The sequence below is a fragment of the Saimiri boliviensis genome, chromosome 3 (assembly GCF_048565385.1).
Source record: "Saimiri boliviensis isolate mSaiBol1 chromosome 3, mSaiBol1.pri, whole genome shotgun sequence".
Taxonomy (NCBI): domain Eukaryota; kingdom Metazoa; phylum Chordata; class Mammalia; order Primates; family Cebidae; genus Saimiri; species Saimiri boliviensis.
Genome location: NC_133451.1, coordinates 12,202,996 through 12,222,686, shown reverse-complemented (window position 1 = coordinate 12,222,686; position 19,691 = coordinate 12,202,996). Strand labels below are relative to the sequence as shown.

At 38.7% G+C, this 19,691-nt stretch overlaps 1 protein-coding gene across 1 annotated transcript in view; it reads left to right on the top strand.

The window, feature by feature from the left end:
* RAB28 (RAB28, member RAS oncogene family) overlaps positions 1–19,691 on the top strand; it is a 248,291-nt gene that overhangs the window by 202,687 nt on the left and 25,913 nt on the right. The window contains exons 10-11 of the transcript XR_012516808.1: positions 5,571–5,742; positions 8,104–8,263. The gene's annotated coding sequence lies outside the window, so the exon portion shown is untranslated. The remainder of the gene's footprint in view (positions 1–5,570; positions 5,743–8,103; positions 8,264–19,691) is intronic.

Here is a 19,691-nt window from a genome sequence, read left to right as displayed (position 1 = left end):
GAGTTTTAAAAATAAGACCCTAGAAAATAGAGGGAGGAGGGAAACATGCAGGCAAGAGTGCTGGGTTAGAGTCCAAAGACCTGGGCCCTGGGCTCCTCCCCAGCCTCACCCAACGTGTAACAACTTGGGCACCTTTTTTTAAATCAAAAAGGAATATTAGATTTTATCAAATGCTTTTTCTGTATCTATTGAGATAATCATATGGTTTTTGTTTTAAATTCAGTTTATGTAGTGAATCACATTTATTGATTTCCATATGTTACACCACCCTTGCATTCCATGAATAAAGCCCACTTGATTATGATGAATTATCTTTTTGATGTATTGCTGAATTCAGTGTGCTAGTATTTTGTTGACGATACTGATGAAAGAACCCAATGATGACACAAACAAATGAAAATACATTTCATGCTCATGTATTGGAAGAATCAAGATTTTAAAAATGTCCATACAACCCAAAACAATCTTAAGGTTTTTTTTTTATTGTTATACTTTAAGTTCTGGGATACATGTGCAGAATGTGCAGATTTGTTACACGGGTGTACACATGCTATGGTGGTTTGCTGCACCCATCAACCCATGATCTACATTAGGTATTTCTCCTAATGCTATTGTCCCCTACCCCTCCCTCCCACAACAGGCCCTGGTGTGTGATGTTCCCCTCCTGTGTCCATGTGTTCTCATTGTTCAACTCCCACACGTGAGTGAGAATATGTCGTGTTTGTTTTTCTGTTCCCGCATTAGTTTACTGAGAATGATGGTTTCCAGTTTCATCCATGCCCCTGCAAAGGACATGAACTTATTCTTTCTTTCTTTCTGGCTGCATAGTATTCCATGGTGTATATCTGCTAAATTTTCTTTATCCAGTCTATCATTGATGGGCATTTGGATTGGTGCCAAGTCTTTGCTATTGTGAACAGTGCCACAATAAATATACATGTGCATGTGTCTTTATAGCAGAATGATTTATGATTTATATATGATTAATGATTTATAATCCTTTGGGTGTATACTCAGTAATGGGATTGCTTGGTCAAATGGCATTTCTGGTTCTACATCCTTCAGGAATCACTACACTGTCTTCCACAATGGTTTAACTAACTTACACTCCCACCAACAGTGTAAAAGTGTTTCTGTTTCTCCACATCCTGTCCAGCATCTGTTGTTTCCTGACTTTTTAATAATTGCCATTGTAACTGGCGTGAGATGGCATTTCATTGTGGTTTTGATTTGCATTTCTCTAATGACCAGTGATGATGAGCTTTTTTTTTTTATAAGTTTCCTTGCCATATAAATTTCTTCTTTTGAAAAGTATCTATTAATATCCTTCACCCAGTTTTTGATGGTGGTGTTTTTTCTTGTAAATTTGTTTAAGTTCCTTACAGATTCTGGATATTAGCCCTTTGTCAGATAGATATATTGGAAAAATTTTTTCCCATTCTGTAGGTTGCCTGTTCACTCTGATGATAGTTTCCTTTGCTGTGCAGAAACTCTTTAGTTTAATCAGATCCCATTTGTCAATTTTAGCTTTTGTTGCCACTGCCTTTGGTATTTTAGTCATGAAGTCTTTGCCCATGCCTATGACCTGAGTGGTATTGCCTAGGTTTTCATCTAGAATTTTATGGTTTTAGGTCTCATGTTTAAGTCTTTAATCCATCTTGAGGGTCTTTTTTTTTTTTTTTGAATAAAGTGTAAGGAAGGGGTCCAGTTTCAGTTTTCTGCATGTGGCTAGCCTGTTTTCCCAACAGCATTTATTAAATAAGGACTCTTCTCCATTGCTTGTTTTTGTCAGGTTTGTCAAAGATCAGATGGTTGTAGATGTGTGGCATTATTTCTGAGGCCTTTGTTTTGTTCCACTGGTCTATACATCTGTTTTGGTAGCAGTAACATGCTGTTTTTGTTACTGTAGCCTTGTATAGTTTGAAGTCAAGTAGCATGATGCCTTCAGCTTTGTTCTTTTCTCTTGGGATTATCTTGGCTATATGGGCTCTTATTTAGTTCCATATAAAATTTAAAGTAGCTTCTTTCTAATTCTGTGAAGAAAGTCAACGGTAGCTTGATGGGGATAGCATTGGATCTATAAATTATTTTGAGCAGTATGGCCATTTTCATGATATTGATTCTTTCTATCCATGAGTATGAAATATGCTTCCATTTGTTTGTGGTCTCTTACTTCCTTGAGCAGTGTTTTTAGTTCTCCTTGAAGAGGTCCCTCACATCTTTTGTAAGTTGTATTCCTAGGTATTTTATTTTCTTTGTAGCAATTGGGAATGGAAGTTCACTCATGATTTGGTCCCCTGTTTGTCCATTATTGGTGTATAGGAATGCTTATGATTTTTGCACATTGATTTTGTATCCTGAGACTTTGCTGAACAATCTTTAGTTTTGATGAAATTCCTATCCAATTACTGATGTAATTTTTCATAGAATTAGAAAACATAATTATATAATTTATAGAAAACCAAAGAGCCTGAATAACCAAAGCAATCCTAAGCAAAAAGAACAAAGCCAGAGGTATCACATTACCCAACTTCAAACTATACTTCAAGTCTGTAGTAACCAAAAAACATAGTACTGCTACAAAAATAGGTACATAGACCTAAGTACATGGAATAGGTTAGAGAACTCAGAATCAAAGTCACAAACCTACAACCAACTGATCTTTGGCAAAGTTGACACAAATAAACAATGAGGAAAGGACACTATATTCAATGAATGGTGCTGGAATAACTAGCGAGCCACATGCAGATGAATAAATGTAGACTTGACGTTTGTCTTCCTTTTCAGTCTTTTCTCCCGTGGTGTACCGAAAATATTTGGCATTTGAAACATGATTATAATCTTGCATTTAATATTATAAATAACTTTTGGAGCTACTTCTACAAAGAAAACAGTTTACAAGTCATTGGGCTTGAGATGGCCTTTATAAACTACTTTATAAACTTATAAATCATTCTTAATAAAGCCAACTTCAAATTCTATTTGTGCTGTGTGTGTGTAAATATGTGTGTTTGTATGTGTGTTAATGACAAAGGAATTTAGAAAGAAAATTATTCTGTAACACCAACAAATAGCAGTACTATATATTCTTCATTTATTTATATTTTTCTTCAAGCATTCTAGGCCTTGCATAGATCAACTGTAGTCGAACTTGTCTGCTGTCTGATTCTAACAATGACCCCTTGCTCTGATTTGCCACTGGGGTTTAAAACCCCCTCTCTCAAGTTCACACAACTGTCCCTTCAGGGGCTTTGCATTTCTTCTCAGTCTGAGCTCTTTTAGACAAATGTCAGTTTTTTGCCATTAGCCTTGTGAGAATTCCTGAAAATAAATAAACAGCTTGGAGAAGGAAAGCCACTCTGGGAGTGGAGAATATGAGTCAGTGCCATGGTTGGTGGGGGCAGACAATGAACTTTTAGCTTATGTTGTGAGTCTCTTATGTTGAGACTGGAAGCTGGGAGTGATCTTGGAGTCCCATGTCCTGACATCTACCCCTGGTCTAGAAGTCTGTGCCAGAAAAGGGGTGATAAACCAAAGTTTATGGGGACCTTTTATGATATATTGACATGTCGAGATGATCTTTATAAAAATTTAAAATTTATTGATTTTCAGGAAGGATTGAAGCATTTTATATCTGTTGCATTGAGAGAAACCCAGACTCCCTGTAAAATGAACCTAACTCTGCTGCCTCCTATTTCCCATTACAATCCATGAAGGATTTATTATTCCTGCTACTCACTGGCTGAGTGAGGTTGAGTGAGTCACTGTCTGAGCTTCAGCTTCCTATCCATAAAATGGGAATAGCAATACAATGGGATTGTTGTGAAGACTGAAATAAAACAGTGTTGTATGTAAGAGTATTTTAAGCTGTAAAATGCTATAAAAGACTAGGAATTTGTATTCTTTGGCTCCTGAAGTCCAAACATTGTGTCTTACGGTACTCAGCTTTGTCTTCCACCTCTAGCAGATTTACATTCACAGAGCAAAAGTCATGAACATTTACAAAAATGTTTTTTTTCTCTTCAAGTGTGGGGAGAGGTTGGCCAAAGTGTAAGAAGTTTCAGTTAGGCTGGAGATCTATTTTACAGCATGGTGACTATAGTTAATAATCATGGATTATACAATTGAAAATTGCTAAGAGAGTGGATTTTAAATGTTCTCATCACAAAAATGGGTAAGTACATGAGGTGATAGGGATGTTAATTTAATTTGTAAATCATTTTGCATTATATACATATATCAAAACTTCAAGTTGTATATCATAAATATATCCAAGTTTTTATTTGTTAATTAAAAATAAAAAAAAAAAAACAGGCTGGTTGCGGTGGCTCATGCCTGTAATCTCAGCACTTTGGGAGGCTAAGGTGGGTGGATCATGAGGTCAGGAGTTCGAGAACAGTCTGGCCTATATGGTGAAATCCCGTCTCTACTAAAAATACAAAAATTAGTCAGGCATGGTGGTGGGTACCTGTAATCTCAGCTGCTTGGGAGGCTGAGGCAGGAGAATCGCTTGAGCCCAGGAGGCGGAGGTTGCAGCGAGCCGAGATCGCACCACTGAACTCTAGCCTGGGTGACAGAGCAAGATTCTGTCTCTAAAACAAAACCAAAAACAAAACCCAGTAAAACTACAATTACAAAGTATTAATTTTAGTTATTTCCCTGAAATAGTATAAACTTGAGCAAGTTATTGTCTAGATTTGCCTCTTCACCCTTTCTAGACTGTGATGTCCTTAAGGGACATATTCCTCAAGTTTAGTGCAGTGTGTCTGTGCATAGATTGTCAGTAAATGTTTGTTTTTAAAAAATGCATGCACTGCAACTTCTCTGTCTTTAAAGTATGAGAGTGGGACTCTATCAGGTTTCTTCTAAGCAAGGCATGTGACTCACTGGCAGGTTGTGAAATGAATTTTGTAGGCCATAACTAGCATTTGAAATGCAACAGAAGGTAACAGTAAAAAATTAAAGTTGACTGCACATAGTAAGGTAGGGATTGCTTTGTGAAACCTTTGTTTCAGCTGTGTGTGTATGCATGCAGTATATATAGATGGAAAAATTGATTTCTTATTGCTCATTGTGGCCAAAAATGTACGAAAAAACAGTGGACTGGTCCACCTATGCTTAAAGTTACATTGCAGCTATTACCCCCATCATAATATTTTCTATTTGATTACTACTTTACATTTTACAAGGACTGTTTATACCCCCTTTTTCATATAGTCCTCCATTAGAACCTAAGATAGGGAAGAATATGTTATTACTCTTTCCATTCTTCTTGTGCTGGAGGAAAGACTTGTTTCCACAATTCCCCCTTCTAGGAGGGACAACTTTTGGAGAAACATTTAAATAAGTCCTGGGAAGAATGGCTGGAGCAGACATTCTCTGAGGACAAATGGAAAGGCTACTGTCTTCTCTGGGTAGAAGGTGTTGTGGGAGGCAGGTGCCTGGGTGTGGAGAGAGGCCACTGAGGCTGCCTGGAGGAGGGGAAAAGCTGAAAGAGGTAACCCTTACAGGAACCCTTGGGGAGTATAGGTTCTTTAGTGGAATGTTTGCTGATCTGACTTCCTTCTCAGGGCTCTACCAATCTTCAGATAAGATCTCTGCAAAGCCACAAACTTCCAGCTGTGACTGAATTTCTCGTGGAGTCTAGCACAAAGGCCGATTTCTTCAACAAGCTGTTGCCAAAGTTAAAGAAGAAACAACATCTATGGATGAAGAGACTGTGAGCATCTGGGTCACATAAAGGTGAAGACACTGAGGGTCAGGGAGACTTTCTGACAGAAGCTAAGTATTGACTAGAGGCTCTCAGTAAGCTTGGAACTAGATGACATGGAAGGATAAAATCAATTTTGTTTCTTTTTAACTGATATGTCTCTATGACTCTTAGTCATGACATAGTATTTTCTTGAGGTTTGGTTGTGGTATCAGCTATGGAAGGGTACATGAGTGGGCTAAAAATGGTCCACACGGGAGTGGACAAAAGGTCAACCAGAAAGCCACAGTCTGCCTCAGGCAGGGAACAAACATGTCTTTATCTCTCTTTTTTTCATTACTGGAAAAATACACAATTGTTGATGTACAGTTGGGTGGAATTTTCTGCTAGTGCTGGAAACTGGGCAGTCCATGTTATGCTTCCTATGACTGCACCACAGAAATAAATAGTGAGATGTTACCCTCAGGTTACAGATAACTGCAGCAGGCATCACACTCCGCAAAGATGCCAGCTGCAGGATGGTGGGTATCTCTGAGTTTTGTCATTGTAAGGAGCTATGCGATAGCTATTATGTTAGGAAAGCCACAGTAAGTAGCATAAAAATACATTTAAAAATACTCAAAACAAACAAACAAACAATAAAAGCTAAGCAATTTCCGACAAAGAATTCTCATCAATTGGGCACTTCAGTCCCAGGTCTGTTCCTATATCAAATGTCTGTTCCTACGCAGACTGGGTTAAAAACAGATTATCATTGTTCAACACCCACCTATGAGTGAGAACACATGGACACAGGGAGGGGAACATCACACACCGGTCTGTTGCGGGGTGGGGAGCTAGGGGAGGAATAGCGGGGGATGGGGAGGTTGGTGACGGATAACATTGGAAGAAATGCCTGATGTAGGTGATGGGGGGATGGAGGCAGCAAACCACCATGGCATGAGTGTACCTACGCAACAATCCTGCAAGATCTGCACATGTACTCCAGAACTTAAAGTATAATAATAATAATAATAATAAATAAATAAATAAATAAAACTAGCAGTTTTCATCACTTATATCAGATCCACATATAAGTAATCAAAATGATGAGTGCCCCAGAGGAAACATTGGCAGACAGAAGCAAAAAACTATAAAAAGAAGAAAGAAAAACCATTAAAAGCATTTAACAGTAAACCTACCTAGTGAACCAAGAATGCAGCTGAAATCACTAAAGATACACATATTTCTATCAAATTTAAAATATTCTTAAAAATTGTAATACTTACTGTCATCATGATTTTGGTGACAGGTACATTTACATATAGTGTGTAAACTCAAACAACCTGCAGGAAACAAGTTGTTCATCTGTCTCACGGGTGTTAACAGTATACAGTCCTATTGCTGCAGCAATTTTATTTCTAGAAATCTATCTTAAGGCAAAGATGATACATGAGATAAGAGATTTTCATAAAAGAATGCTCACTGCTACTGTATTTACAATTGCAAAAATTTAAAAAGAGAACAAAAATAATTATGATCGAGACACATACTAGAATACTAATCAGCTGTTAAAAATCATGCTTAAATAAAATATTTGGCAAATTTCTCTAATGTGACTCTTGAATAAAAGTAAAACTAGGATATGACATTATTTTATAAAGTGGGGTCTAAACTGTGAGTGGGTATTAAATTTCATATCAAAATACCTCAAAATTATAAAGGAAATGGTATTTTTAATAATTTTTTTTGCCTTTCCATGTTATCTACAATGTACATGTTTTAATAGTTCATAAAGTCAATGATATTATATTCAAAGTTATTTAGATGAAGATGACTATTTTCCTTGAAACTCAAAACTTTAAACCTCAGCAGATCATCAGAAATTAGTCTTCATTTACTCAATTAATAACTGACTCTAATAGCTACTTGCTAATTTATATTTTCTTTATTTCCCTTTTTTGCTGAGCTTGTTAATTAAATAAATTGATGAATATTTGAAAAATGAGTTTTATATGGAAGAAAATGCCCTTATTCATCCTAAACTTTCTTTGGTTAATGTATTTTGTTATTCCGTACAGAGTCCTGCCCACATGCATAGTGGCATAAATATCATCTTGCACTGAAACAGTCAGAAATTAATACTTTTACCCTTGTGCTGATTTTTCATAATAAATGGAATGAGTTAGTGGCCTTGAATTTTATTTTCACCAACTAAAATCATGGAGAAGAAAATTAAAGGCAAAAATGTTGTTTAAATTGACATGAAAAATACATTTTAAGTAATCACAGAATAGCAATGGTTAACCTTCTCTGATTGTGCCAGATACCGCACTAAATGCTTAGCAGTTCTTGGCCTATTGTGTCCTCACATCAGTTCTCTGAGGCAGGTACTGATTAGCTTCATCTTATAGGTGAGGAGTCTGAAGCACAGAGTTATATACGTGTCCAGGATTGCTTAGCAGTGAAGGGTGGAGTTGCGACTCAATACAAGGCAATGTGGCTACAGTTTCTGCATGTTTGGACAGACCACAACACTCTCTCATCATATCAAGAATGATAATAGAATCACCTGTAAGTATTCAACAGCACAGCCTTTGGTAACAAGAGAAAGTTATGTCTTCCCTTATTACAGTTAAAGAAAATAAATTGCTTCTATGTTGATACCATAAAAAAAAAAAGATTATCATGGGACACTGAGAAGGCTTGAGACTGATGTAGTATTAGGATAGCAAAAAAGGTGCAGGCACTGAACAGGATGTGATCAGAGAGGCAGGGGTAATGTCAAAGCTGCTCTGTTCTGCAGTGATTCCCAAATTGCTGCAGGGTGGGGGGTAAGTGTTGCAACTTCCATGAAGATTTTATCAAGTAACTTCTGCTTCCCCAATCATGACAGACTTTAGTGAATTTTTCCCCTGTGTCATCCCTCTCCCCACGTCATTTTCCCTTATCTCAAGTAGTTGAAAATTACTACATGCAAAGCAGTATTAGTCATGGTATTTTGTTTGTAACAGCATGGTGGTGTGAAAAAGTCCCATAACTGGAATTGTTTAGTGTAGACATTGTTTTATATCACATGTGTAGAGACCTGCATAGAGTTCTGTTTTCCATGGATTTACTTACCCTTAACAACTCCTGTAAAGTATAAAGATCTTTGCTGACAACTGGAATTTTTTGTTGTCTCCCCAGTGGGTGAACCAGATAAGCAGCTTCTGCCCTTGACAGAGTCACACCTGAGCAAGGCCAACTTTACACAGTTTACAAAAACACCTTTGTAAACTCCAAAATGCTGTTCAAATGTAATTGGAAATTATTTCTGCCTGGCCCCAACCGTCTTCTACACTCAATAAGACACTGCATGCACAGTGGTCTCTTTATGAAATTCCCCATTCCTGCATTTATGAGTCTGTAACTTGATACAGCATTTTGGTGCCTTCTTTGTCTGTAGGTAAATAGCTTAGGGAGAGTTTACAAGCCTTTCCCCCGAACCCAGGCCCCAAGAACAGTCATCACCAACCTGTGAGTCCTGGATTGGAGCTTATCCCATCCAATCACATCTTTTATTTCTGAACCTCATAGAATCCCTTTGGTAGGATAATGCCTATTTTCTAAGCAAAAATAAAAAAGAAGTAGGAGAATACCCGTTTTATAGGTTAAGAAAGAGAGGCTGTGAGAGGCCAACCTACTTGTTCAAGGGCTTTAACTTGACCCTCAGAATGCCCCAGAGAGTCATTAGACTGTCAAACCATGAGGTCAGGAATAAGATCAGTCTTGCTCATTGTTACAACTTCAGAATGTAGTGTGGAGCCGTGCTCAGTCATGCCTGCAGAATGAATGAATGAGTGGATGAACGAAGACTGAGCAAGGGTCAGCTGCAGTGTTCAATTCCCTTGGCACCCAGGCTGGTGTCTGTCATACAGCAATGCTCAGTGGATATTTGCTGCAAGGATGGGTGAATAAAGAAACGTGTGGGTGCCTCTCTAAGGGCCTAAACCCTCAGCTGCTCCATGCACTCACAATGTCATCCCTGTTTGCAACTGCATGGTTGGAATGCTTTTCCCTGCTGTGGCTTTGCCACTTCTATGCCAAAGGAATGAGAAAAAGAGCCACTCTTCTTTTGTCCTGCCTGTTCTTCCTGTGTCTGGAAAATGCAGACTGCTTTTGGATCTACTCCCACTGCCTAGGGTTTGGCCTTACTTTCCCACTTTCTGGCCAGTTGATGACTCAGTTTCTTTGACTGTAAAATGAGGACCCCAAGACTTGTCCTGCCCATCAGGCTCAATATGGGGGCTGGAAGTTCTGTGCTCACTTCTCTGCACTCACCGCCAGGTTATGCAGCTAAGGATGTGTCTTTGGTCCATTGTTGACTCTTTCTGATCGTCTAGTAGAAGCCTCGCCTGTGGTGCCAGGCAGCCTCCGTGTGCTCAGCACACACAGTGGGGCAGCAGGAACATACAACCGTCAGAAACACCCTTCCTCCACAGAAAGCAGACCTGGAATGTGACTTGAGCCTCCCAGAAATACTTTCTCCCCACCTCCATCTCCTGGAGCTATATATGGGAATTTTCTACCCCACAGGCCAGCAATAAAAAACCAACTGTCCCTCTCAGAGAAGGGGCTTCTCTGGGAGCTCCAGTCCTGAGGCCTGGGTCTTATTTATTGCCAGCCTGCTTCAGAGCTTCACAAATCCCAGGGAGGCCTCATTGCTCTGCTCCAGATCTTCAAAGGACTGTTGATACTTGATCTCCTGTCCCAATTAATCAGCTGCTCCATGCACTCACAATGTCATCCCTGTTTGCAACTGCATGGTTGGAATGCTTTTCCCTGCTGTGGCTTTGCCACTTCTATGCCAAAGGAATGAGAAAAAGATCCACTCTTCTTTTGTCCTGCCTGTTCTTCCTGCGTCTGGAAAATGCAGACTGCTTTTGGATCTACTCCCACTGCCTAGGGTTTGGCCTTACTTTCCCACTTTCTGGCCAGTTGATGACTCAGTTTCTTTGACTGTAAAATGAGGACCCTAAAACTTGTTCTTCCCATCAGGCTAAATAGTGGTTTTCTTTTGAATTAGTCTTGCTTCCAGGACATGTCTAAAAGTGGCTTGTTTGTTTCAATAAACTTTTCTTGTCATTTTTCATTTTCTTCTTAAATGATTAAAGCACAAAGGATTGATGCTAACCAAAGATTGATAGATACAGTAATTACTCAGTGCCAAACTTTTTAAGAAGCCAACCGAAAAAGGCCTTTGCTCATTCTTTGAGTCTCTAAGGGGGAATGAGGGGCAGTTAACATTGCTCACACCTACTATGTGTGGAACATATTAACCCCTTTGTGCATAAGCTCTTACATAACCCCCAGGGCAATTCCTTGGATAGTGCAATGATCCTGTTGTCTTTCTAAAAAACCTAATGCTCTATGAAGCCAGTAAGTTTTTAAAGCTTATGCTATTAATATGTATGGAAGTAAGGGATGCACCCACATCTTTCTAACCTCAAAGGTACAGATGTCATCTCTGCTTTATCCATCTTTTCAGAAAGAAATGGACAACAGAATACATACATGAACTAGTATCATCAGTACCATCAGGCCTTGTGCTAAGGGGATCTACAGACAATGCTTTGAAACAGGATTAAGTTACATGATTTATCATGTTGTCCAAAAGGAAGAATTTCTGTACATTTTGAAAGAGAAAGTGCTGAGTGTGTGCTCATGTGTAAGCTCATGAGTTGTGGCATTAATATTAATATAAAAATATACATAATAAAATAAATATTAAATAAATTATTAAAATAGATAATATTAATAAACACCTGCTATAAACCTGTGGTAACTATCTAATTTAATCCTCTCAATAGTCTTCCCAGATCAGTATTTCATTTTTATGATGTTTTCAATTTTAGCATGACAATTTTCAAACATACGGAAAACTTGAAATAGCATAATAAGCACCCATGTTTTCCTCATCTAGATTAGCAGCAATGCTTAATTTTCTACTTTTATTTTTTCCCCTGCTAAATTATTTTGAAGTATAGTTGTTGTGAGATTTCACTCCTAAATATTCCAATATGTATTTCTAAGGAGTAAGGGATTTTCCAACATAATTTTAGTACTATTATGACTCATAAGAGAAAGTTCCCCATATTAAGATGAGAAAATGTTCAGAAATGCATTGAGCTCCAGCCAAGTAGAGTATCTTGGGGCCCTGGAGCATGGCCCATTATTTCCTCATCATGCTGTGTGCTGAGTTAAAGAACTTCAGGTTTGGAAATTGAATTTCCTAAGTGCCAAGCTAGGAGGGACTAGGGATAGTGTTCAGAGAGAGTATGATCTGTCTTCAGCCTCTAGGTTGCACCCGTATTTGATGCTTTGCATTTTTCATCCCTGTATTAGTCTGTTCTCATGCTGCTGATAAAGACATACCTGAGACTGGGTAATTTATAAAGAAAAAGAGGTTTAATGAATTCACAGTTCCACATGACTGGGGAGGCCTCACAATCATGGCAGAAGGCAAAATGCACATCTTACATGGCAGCAGGCAAAGAGGGAATGAGAACCAAATGAAAGGGGTTTCCCCTTATAAAGCCGTCAGATCTCGTGAGATTTATTCACTACCATGAGAACAGTATGGGGGAAATCATAACCATGATTCTGTGCTCTCCTACCAGGTCCCTCCCATAACACGTGGGAATTATGGGAGCTACAATTCAAAATGAGATTTGAGTGGGGACACAGCCAAACCATATCAATCCTCTTTCACACATATTATTCCACTCAAAGTGCAGATAATTTTTAGGCTCTCTGTTCCCATGAGTACCTGGACAGCATAGCTAGATGTGGACTACTTCAAACTTAAAAATCTTTCCTTAATAATACTGTTTATCTTTAAAAATATATGATTCCTGCTTCATAATCTCTCCATGTGTGTTTTTAATATGTACTTATGAATTTATTTGCTCGTTTGTGCAATGAATATTTTTTTGAGGACAAACTATGCCCAAGCACTGGATACAGTGAACGAGTCAGACTGAAGAGATGGGGTATTTTTGTTTTGAGGCTGCCAATCTCAAGAAGCAGGAGCTGTCCAAGGGCATTGACCAATGTATCTATCTGGTGAGGCACTGTACTTATTATTTAGCTGCTGGTGGTTCTTAGTCTAGTTGGCAGAGGATTCAATTCACTAGTTGTTCGTCGTTGAACTACTGTGTGTTGGACTTAATAGTGGGACTTTGAAGATGAATAAAGTTGGTTTCTGGGCTCTGGAGAAGGCAGATGTGTAGCAAACTAATTATACCATAATGTTATGGGGATCTTTGATGTTCACAAACTCTAGTCTTGTGTTTCATAGGATCTACTATAATTCTTAAATTCATTCACTTAATACTTATTTATTGAGAACCTCCATTCTAGGTGTTGGAGATAATGAGCAAAGTAGACTGAGTTTCTATCCTTGTGATACTTACGTTATTTTTTCCCCCTGTTGAGTGGATATTTATTTATTTATTTTTATAGAAACAATTTTAATTTATGTTTGTGTTACCTAATGTGTTAGGTTTCTAAAACATTAGTCTATGTTACGTTTTTAAGATGGGTCATCAGAAGAGAAGATCAAACACTACAAGAGCAAGTAAAAACAAACGTCCCCATAGTTGTTTCATAAACCCTGTCTTTTCCCTTGGCCCTATGCCAATTTTCCACTGCTCAAAACGTCATCCACTTCATTCTAAGTCCTTCTTCAGAACTTCCAAAGATCTCTCTTCTCTGAAGTGTTGGACTTTTAAAAATAAGTTTTTTCTTCCTTCTTCCATACTTTTTTCTACTTGTCTTAAAGTTTTAATTGCATTCCTGTGACCTTTCTATGCAATGTTTTATTTTTTAGCATTTGTGATTAATATATATTTTTTTCTTCTTTTAAATTTTATTTTACTTTAAGTTCTGCGGTACATGAGCAGGTCATGCAGGGTTGTTGCATAGGTGCATACTATATCCGGCATTTCTCCCCATGTTATCCCCCCCACTCTTCCTACCCCCCCTGTCCCTCCCCTAGCTCCCCCAACTGTCCCCAGTGTGTGATGCGCCTCTCCCTGAGTGCGTGTGTTCTCATTGTTCAGCATAGCCCATGAGTGAGAAAATGTGGTGTTTGGTTTTCTGTTTGCTGAGAATGATGGTTTCCAGATTCATCCAAGTCCCTACAAAGGACATGAATTCATCATTTTTTATGGCTGTGTTGTATTCCATAGTGTATATATGCCACATTTTCTTTGTCCAGTCTATCATAGATGGGCATTTGGGTTGGTTCCAGGTCTTTGCTATTGTAAACCGGGCTGCAGTGAACATATGTGTGCATGTGTCTTTATAGTAGAATGATTTATATTTCTTTGAGTATATACCCAGTGATGGGATTGCTGGGTCAAATGGAATTTCTATTTCTAGATCCCTGAGAAATCGCCACACTGTCTTCCACAATGGTTGAACTAATTTACATTCCCACCAACTGTGTAAGAGTGTTCCTATTTCTCCACATCCTCTCCAAGCATCTGTTGTCTCCAGATTTTTTAATGATGGCCATTCTAACTGGCATGAGATAGTATCTCAATGTGGTTTTGATTTGCATTTCTCTAATGACCAGTGATGATGAGCATTTTTTCATATGTTTGTTGGCCTCATATATGTCTTCTTTTGTAAACTGTCTGTTCATATCTTTCACCCACTTTTGAATGGGATTGTTTGTTTTTTTCTTGTAAATCTGTTTTAGTTCTTTGTAGATTCTGGATATTAGCCCTTTGTTAGATGAGTAGACTGCAAAAATTTTTTTCCCATTCTGTTGGTTGCCGGTTCACTCTAATAATGGTTTCTTTTGCTGTACAGAAGCTCTGAATTTTAATTAGATCTCATTTGTCTCTTTTGACTTTTGTTGACATTGCTTTGGTGTTTTAGTCATGAAGTCCTTGCCTATGCCTATGTCCTGGATGGTTTTGCGTATGTTTTCTTTTATAGTTTTTATGGTTAGGTTTTATGTTTAAATATTTAATCTACCTGGAGTTAATTTTCATGTAAGGTGACAGGAAGGGGTCCAGTTTCTGCTTTCTGCACATTGCTAGCCAGTTTTCCCTACATCATTTATTAAACAGGGATTCCTTTCCCCATTGCTTATTTTTGTCAGGTTTGTCAAAGATCAGATGGTTGTAGATGTGTGGTATTGCTTCTGAAGGCTCTGTTCTGTTCCATTGATCTATGTCTCTGTTTTGGTACCAGTACTATGCTGTTTTGATTACTGTAGCCTTGTAGTGTATTTTGAAGTCTGGCAGTGTGATGCCTCTAGCTTTGTTCTTTTTGCTTAGAATTGTCTTGGCTATGCGGGCTATCTTGTGATTCCACATGAAGTTTAAAGTGTTTTTTTTTCCAGTTCTGTGAAGAAGGTCATTGGTAGCTTGATGGGGATAGTGTTGAATCTATATATTACTTTGGGCAGTATGGTCATTTTCATGATATTGATTCTTCCTAATGATGAACATGGAATGTTTTCCATCTGTTTGTGTCCTCTCTTATTTTGTTGAGCAGTGGTTTGTAGTTCTCCTTGAAGAGATCCTTTATATCCTTTGTTAGTTGTATTTTTAGGTATTTTATTCACTTTGTAGCAGTTGTGCATGGGAGTTTGCTCTTGTTTTGGTTCTCTGTTTGTCTGTTATTCATATATAGAAATGCTTGTGATTTTTACACATTGATTTTGTATCCTGAGACTTTGCTGAAGTTGCTTATCAGTTTGAAAAGATTTTGGGTTGAGAAGATGGGCTCTTCTAGATATACCATCATGTCATCTGCAAATAGAGACAGTTTGACTTCCTCCTTTCCTAATTGAATACTCTTTATTTCTTTTTCTTGCCTGATTGCTCTGACTAGAACTTCCAATACTATATTGAATAGGAGTGGTGAGAGAGGGCATCCTTGTCTAGTGCCTGATTTCAATGCGAATTCTTCCAGCTTTTGCCTGTGCAGTATGATATTGGCTGTAGGTTTGTCATATATAGCTTTTATCATTTTATGATACATTCCATCAATACCTAGTTTGTTCATAGTTTTTAGCATGAAGGGCTTTTGAATTTTGTCGAAGGCCTTCTCTACATCTATTGAGATAATCATGTGGTTTTTGTATTTGGTTCCATTTATATGGTGGGTTACGTTTATGGACTTGCATATGTTGAACCAGCTTTGCATCCCCAGAATGAAGCCTACTTGATCATGATAAATAAGCTTTTTGATGTGCTGTTGCATTCAGTTTGCCAGTATTTTATTGAAGATTTTTGCATCCATGTTCATCATGGATATTGGCCTGAAGTTTTCTTTTTTAGTTGAGTCTCTGCCTGGTTTTGGTATCAAGATGATGTTGGTCTCATAAAATGAGTTAGGGAGGATTCTCTCTTTTTGTATTATTTGGTATAGTTTCAGAAGGAGTGGAACCAGCTCCTCTTTGTACATCTGGTAGAATTAGGCTGTGAACCTGTCTGGACTTGGACTTTTTTTGGTTCGTAGGCTATTGATTGCTGCCTCAGCTTCATCCTTTCTTATTGGTCTGTTCAGGATTTCAATTCCTCCTGGTTTAGTCTTGGTAGAGTACAAGTGTCCAGGAATTTATCAATTTCTTCCTGGTTTACTGGTTTATGTGCATAGAGCTGTTTGTAGGAACCTCTGATGATAAAACTATTTCTGTGGGATCAGCGGTAATATCCCCTTTATCTTTTTTCATTGCATCTATTTGATTCTTCTCTGTTTTCTTTTTTATTAGTTTGGCTAGCAGTCTGTCTGTTTTGTTGATCTTTTCAAAAAACCAGCTCCTGTATTTATTGATTTTTTGAAGGGTTTTTTGTGTCTCTATCTCCTTCAGGTCTGCTCTGATCTTAGTTGTTTCTTGTCTTCTCCTAGCTCTTGAGTTATTTTTTTTGATCTTCTTCCTCTAGTTCTTTCAATTTTGATGATAGGGTGTCAATTTTAGATCTTTCCTTGTTTCTCATCTGGGCATTTATTGCTATAAATTTCCCTCTTGACACTGCTTTAAAGGTGTTCCAGAGATTCTGGTAGGTTGTGCCTTCATTCTGATTGGTTTTGAAGAACATCTTTATTTCTACCTTCATGTCATCGTTTATTCGGTTGACACTCAGAAGCGAGTTGTTCAGTTTCCAAGTGGTTGTGCAGATTTGAGTGTGTTTCTTAATTCTGAGTTCTAATCTGATTGAACTGTAGTCTGATGGACTGTTTGTTATAAATTCCATTCTTTCGTATTTGCTGAGGAGTGATTTGCTTCCAAAGATGTGGTCAATTTTGGAGTAAGTGTGATGTGGTGCTAAGAAAAATGTATATTCTTGGATTTGGGGTGGAAAGTTCTGTATATGTCTAATAGATCTGCTTGGTCCAGCTCTGCATTCAAGTCCTGGATGTCCTTGTTAATTTCCTGTCTCGTTTATCTGTCTAATATTGACAGTGGAGTGTTGAAATCTCCCACTGTTATTGTGTGAAAATCTAAATCTTGTTTTGGGTTAAGAACTTGCTTTATGTATCTGGGTGCTCCTGTGTTGGGTGCATATATATTTAGGACAGTTAGTTCTTCTTGTTGAATTGATCCTTTTACCATTATATAATGCTCTTCTTTGTCTCTTTTGATCTTTGTTGGTTTGAAGTCCCTTTTATGAGAGACTAGGATTGCAACCCCTGCTTTTTTTTTTTGTTCTCCATTCGCTTGGTAAATCTTTTTCCATCCCATTATTTTGAGTCTGTGTGTGTCTTTGTATGTGAGATGAGCTTCCTGAATATAGCAAACTGATGGATCTTGACTTTTTATCCAGTTTGCCAGTCTGTGTCTTTTGATTGGGGCATTTAGGCTGTTACATTGAATGTTAATATTGTTATGTGTGAATTTGATCCTGCCATTTTGTTACTGGCTGGTTTTCTTGCCCATTAGCTGACTCATTTTCTTCATTGCATTTTTGGTCTTTGCCATTTGGCGTGCTTTTGCAGTGGCTGGTACTTGTTCCTTTCCGTGCTTAGTGTTTCTTTCAGGAGCTCTTGTAGGGCAGGTCTAGTGGTGACGAAATCTCTCAGTAATTGCTTGTCCGTAAAGGATTTTATTTGTCCTTCACTTATGAAGTTTCGTTTGGCTGGATATGAAATTCTCGGTTGAAAGTTCTTTTCTTTAAGGATGTTGAATATTGGCCCCCACTCTCTTTTGGCTTGTAGGGTTTCTGCCAAGAGATCCACTGTGAGCCTGATTGGCTTCCCTCTGTGAGTGGCCTGACCTTTCTCTCTGGCTGCCTTTAGTATTTTCTTCCTTCATTTCAAACTTGATGAATCTGACGATTATGTGTATTGGGGGTTACTCTTCTTGAGGAAAATCTTTGTGGAGTTCTCTGTATTTCTTGGATTTGAATGTTGGACTGCCTTGCTAGGCTTGGGAAGTTCTCCTGGATAATATCCTGGAGTATGTTTTCCAGCTTGGATTCATTCTCCCCATCATATTCAGGTACAATGATCAAGCATAGATTAGGTCTTTTCCCATAATCCCATATTTCTTGGAGGTTTTGTTCATTTCTTTTCACTGTTTTCTCTTGTCTTGCATTCTTTTTTATTTCATTGAGTTGAACTTCAGTCCCTGATACTCTTTCTTCTGCTTGATTGATTCAGCTATTAAAACTTTTATTTGCTTCATGTGGTTCTCTTGCTGTGTTTTTCAACTCCATCAAGTCATTTATGTTCTTTTCTAAGCTGGTTATTCTAGTTAGCATTTCATCTAACCTTTTTTCAAGGTTTTTGGTTTCTTTGCATTGAGTTAGAACGTATTCTTTTTATTCTTTTAGCTCAGCAAAGTTTATTATCCACCTTCTGAAGCCTGTTTCTGTTAATTCCTCACACTCTTTCTCAGTCACGTTGTGTTTCTGTGTTGTTGAGGAGCTGTGATCCCTTGAAGGAGAAGAGGTGTTCCAGTCTTTGATGGTTTCATCTTTTTTGTGCTGTTTTTTTCCCATCTTCATGGATTTTCCTGGCTGTGGTCTCAGGGAGCTGCTTGATGAGGTTGCTTGTCTGCCTGTCGAGGTGCTACTTGGTTTCTATGGACTCCTTCAGGTTGCTAGGTAAGCTTCCTGTGTCTTTTTTCTTTACACTGGGAGTTTAGACCTGCATCTTCCACTGACCTAAAAGCACTGCTGGGTGGTCAAGAATGCCATCCCGTTGCTACATTGACTTCCTGTATTTTTTGTTAAAACCTGAGGCCTAGTCCCAGGTTTTAATGGTAGGCTATGTCCTTCCTCCACAGGGCTGGATCATTCAGCGTTCAGCTCAGACTGTGGCACTGGCTATGCAATCCCCTAGAGTTAGTGCTTCAGCCCTCTGGGGTTTGTGGGGGAGGGTAGGGACCCACCCGGCCGCACTGCCTGTCTCCCCCTTTTCAGCTCTGTATTTCTGGTCATGGGCGAGGGGCCTGCCCAGTTGCTCAGTCTGTCCTCCCACCTTCAGCTCCCTCTTTCTCTGGGCAGAGGGAGGAGGCGATACCTTGGTCTGCAGGCTCTCCTGGCTGGCTTATGGGCTTATTCGTTTGCTTAGATCTGTGTGCCAATCTGGGACACCGTCCTGTATTATTATTCAACTCTGAGCTTGCAATTCCCAGTGCTTGACTGGCAAAGATTCCCTGTTCTGTGTACTGCTGAGGCTTTGGGGGAAGCGCTGTATCTGGACTGGAGTGCCAGAGGGGATCCTCCGACTCACTGGTCAGAAGCACTTTCTGGGTGAAGCAGCACCCCTCCCTGCCTCAGTCTGCCCTGCGTGGGCTTTGCTGAGTCGGACCAGACCCATTGAAATGCACTTGGTACCTTGGTTGGAGCTAGGAGATCTCTGGATCTGCATCTCTTGCACTGGGTGTTGTGCACCAGAGTTGTGTCTATTTGCCCATCTTGACTCCCTCTGTGATGCATTGTTCTAACATGAAACCATCATAACCCCTTTCACAGAACTGTGTTTGCTCAGG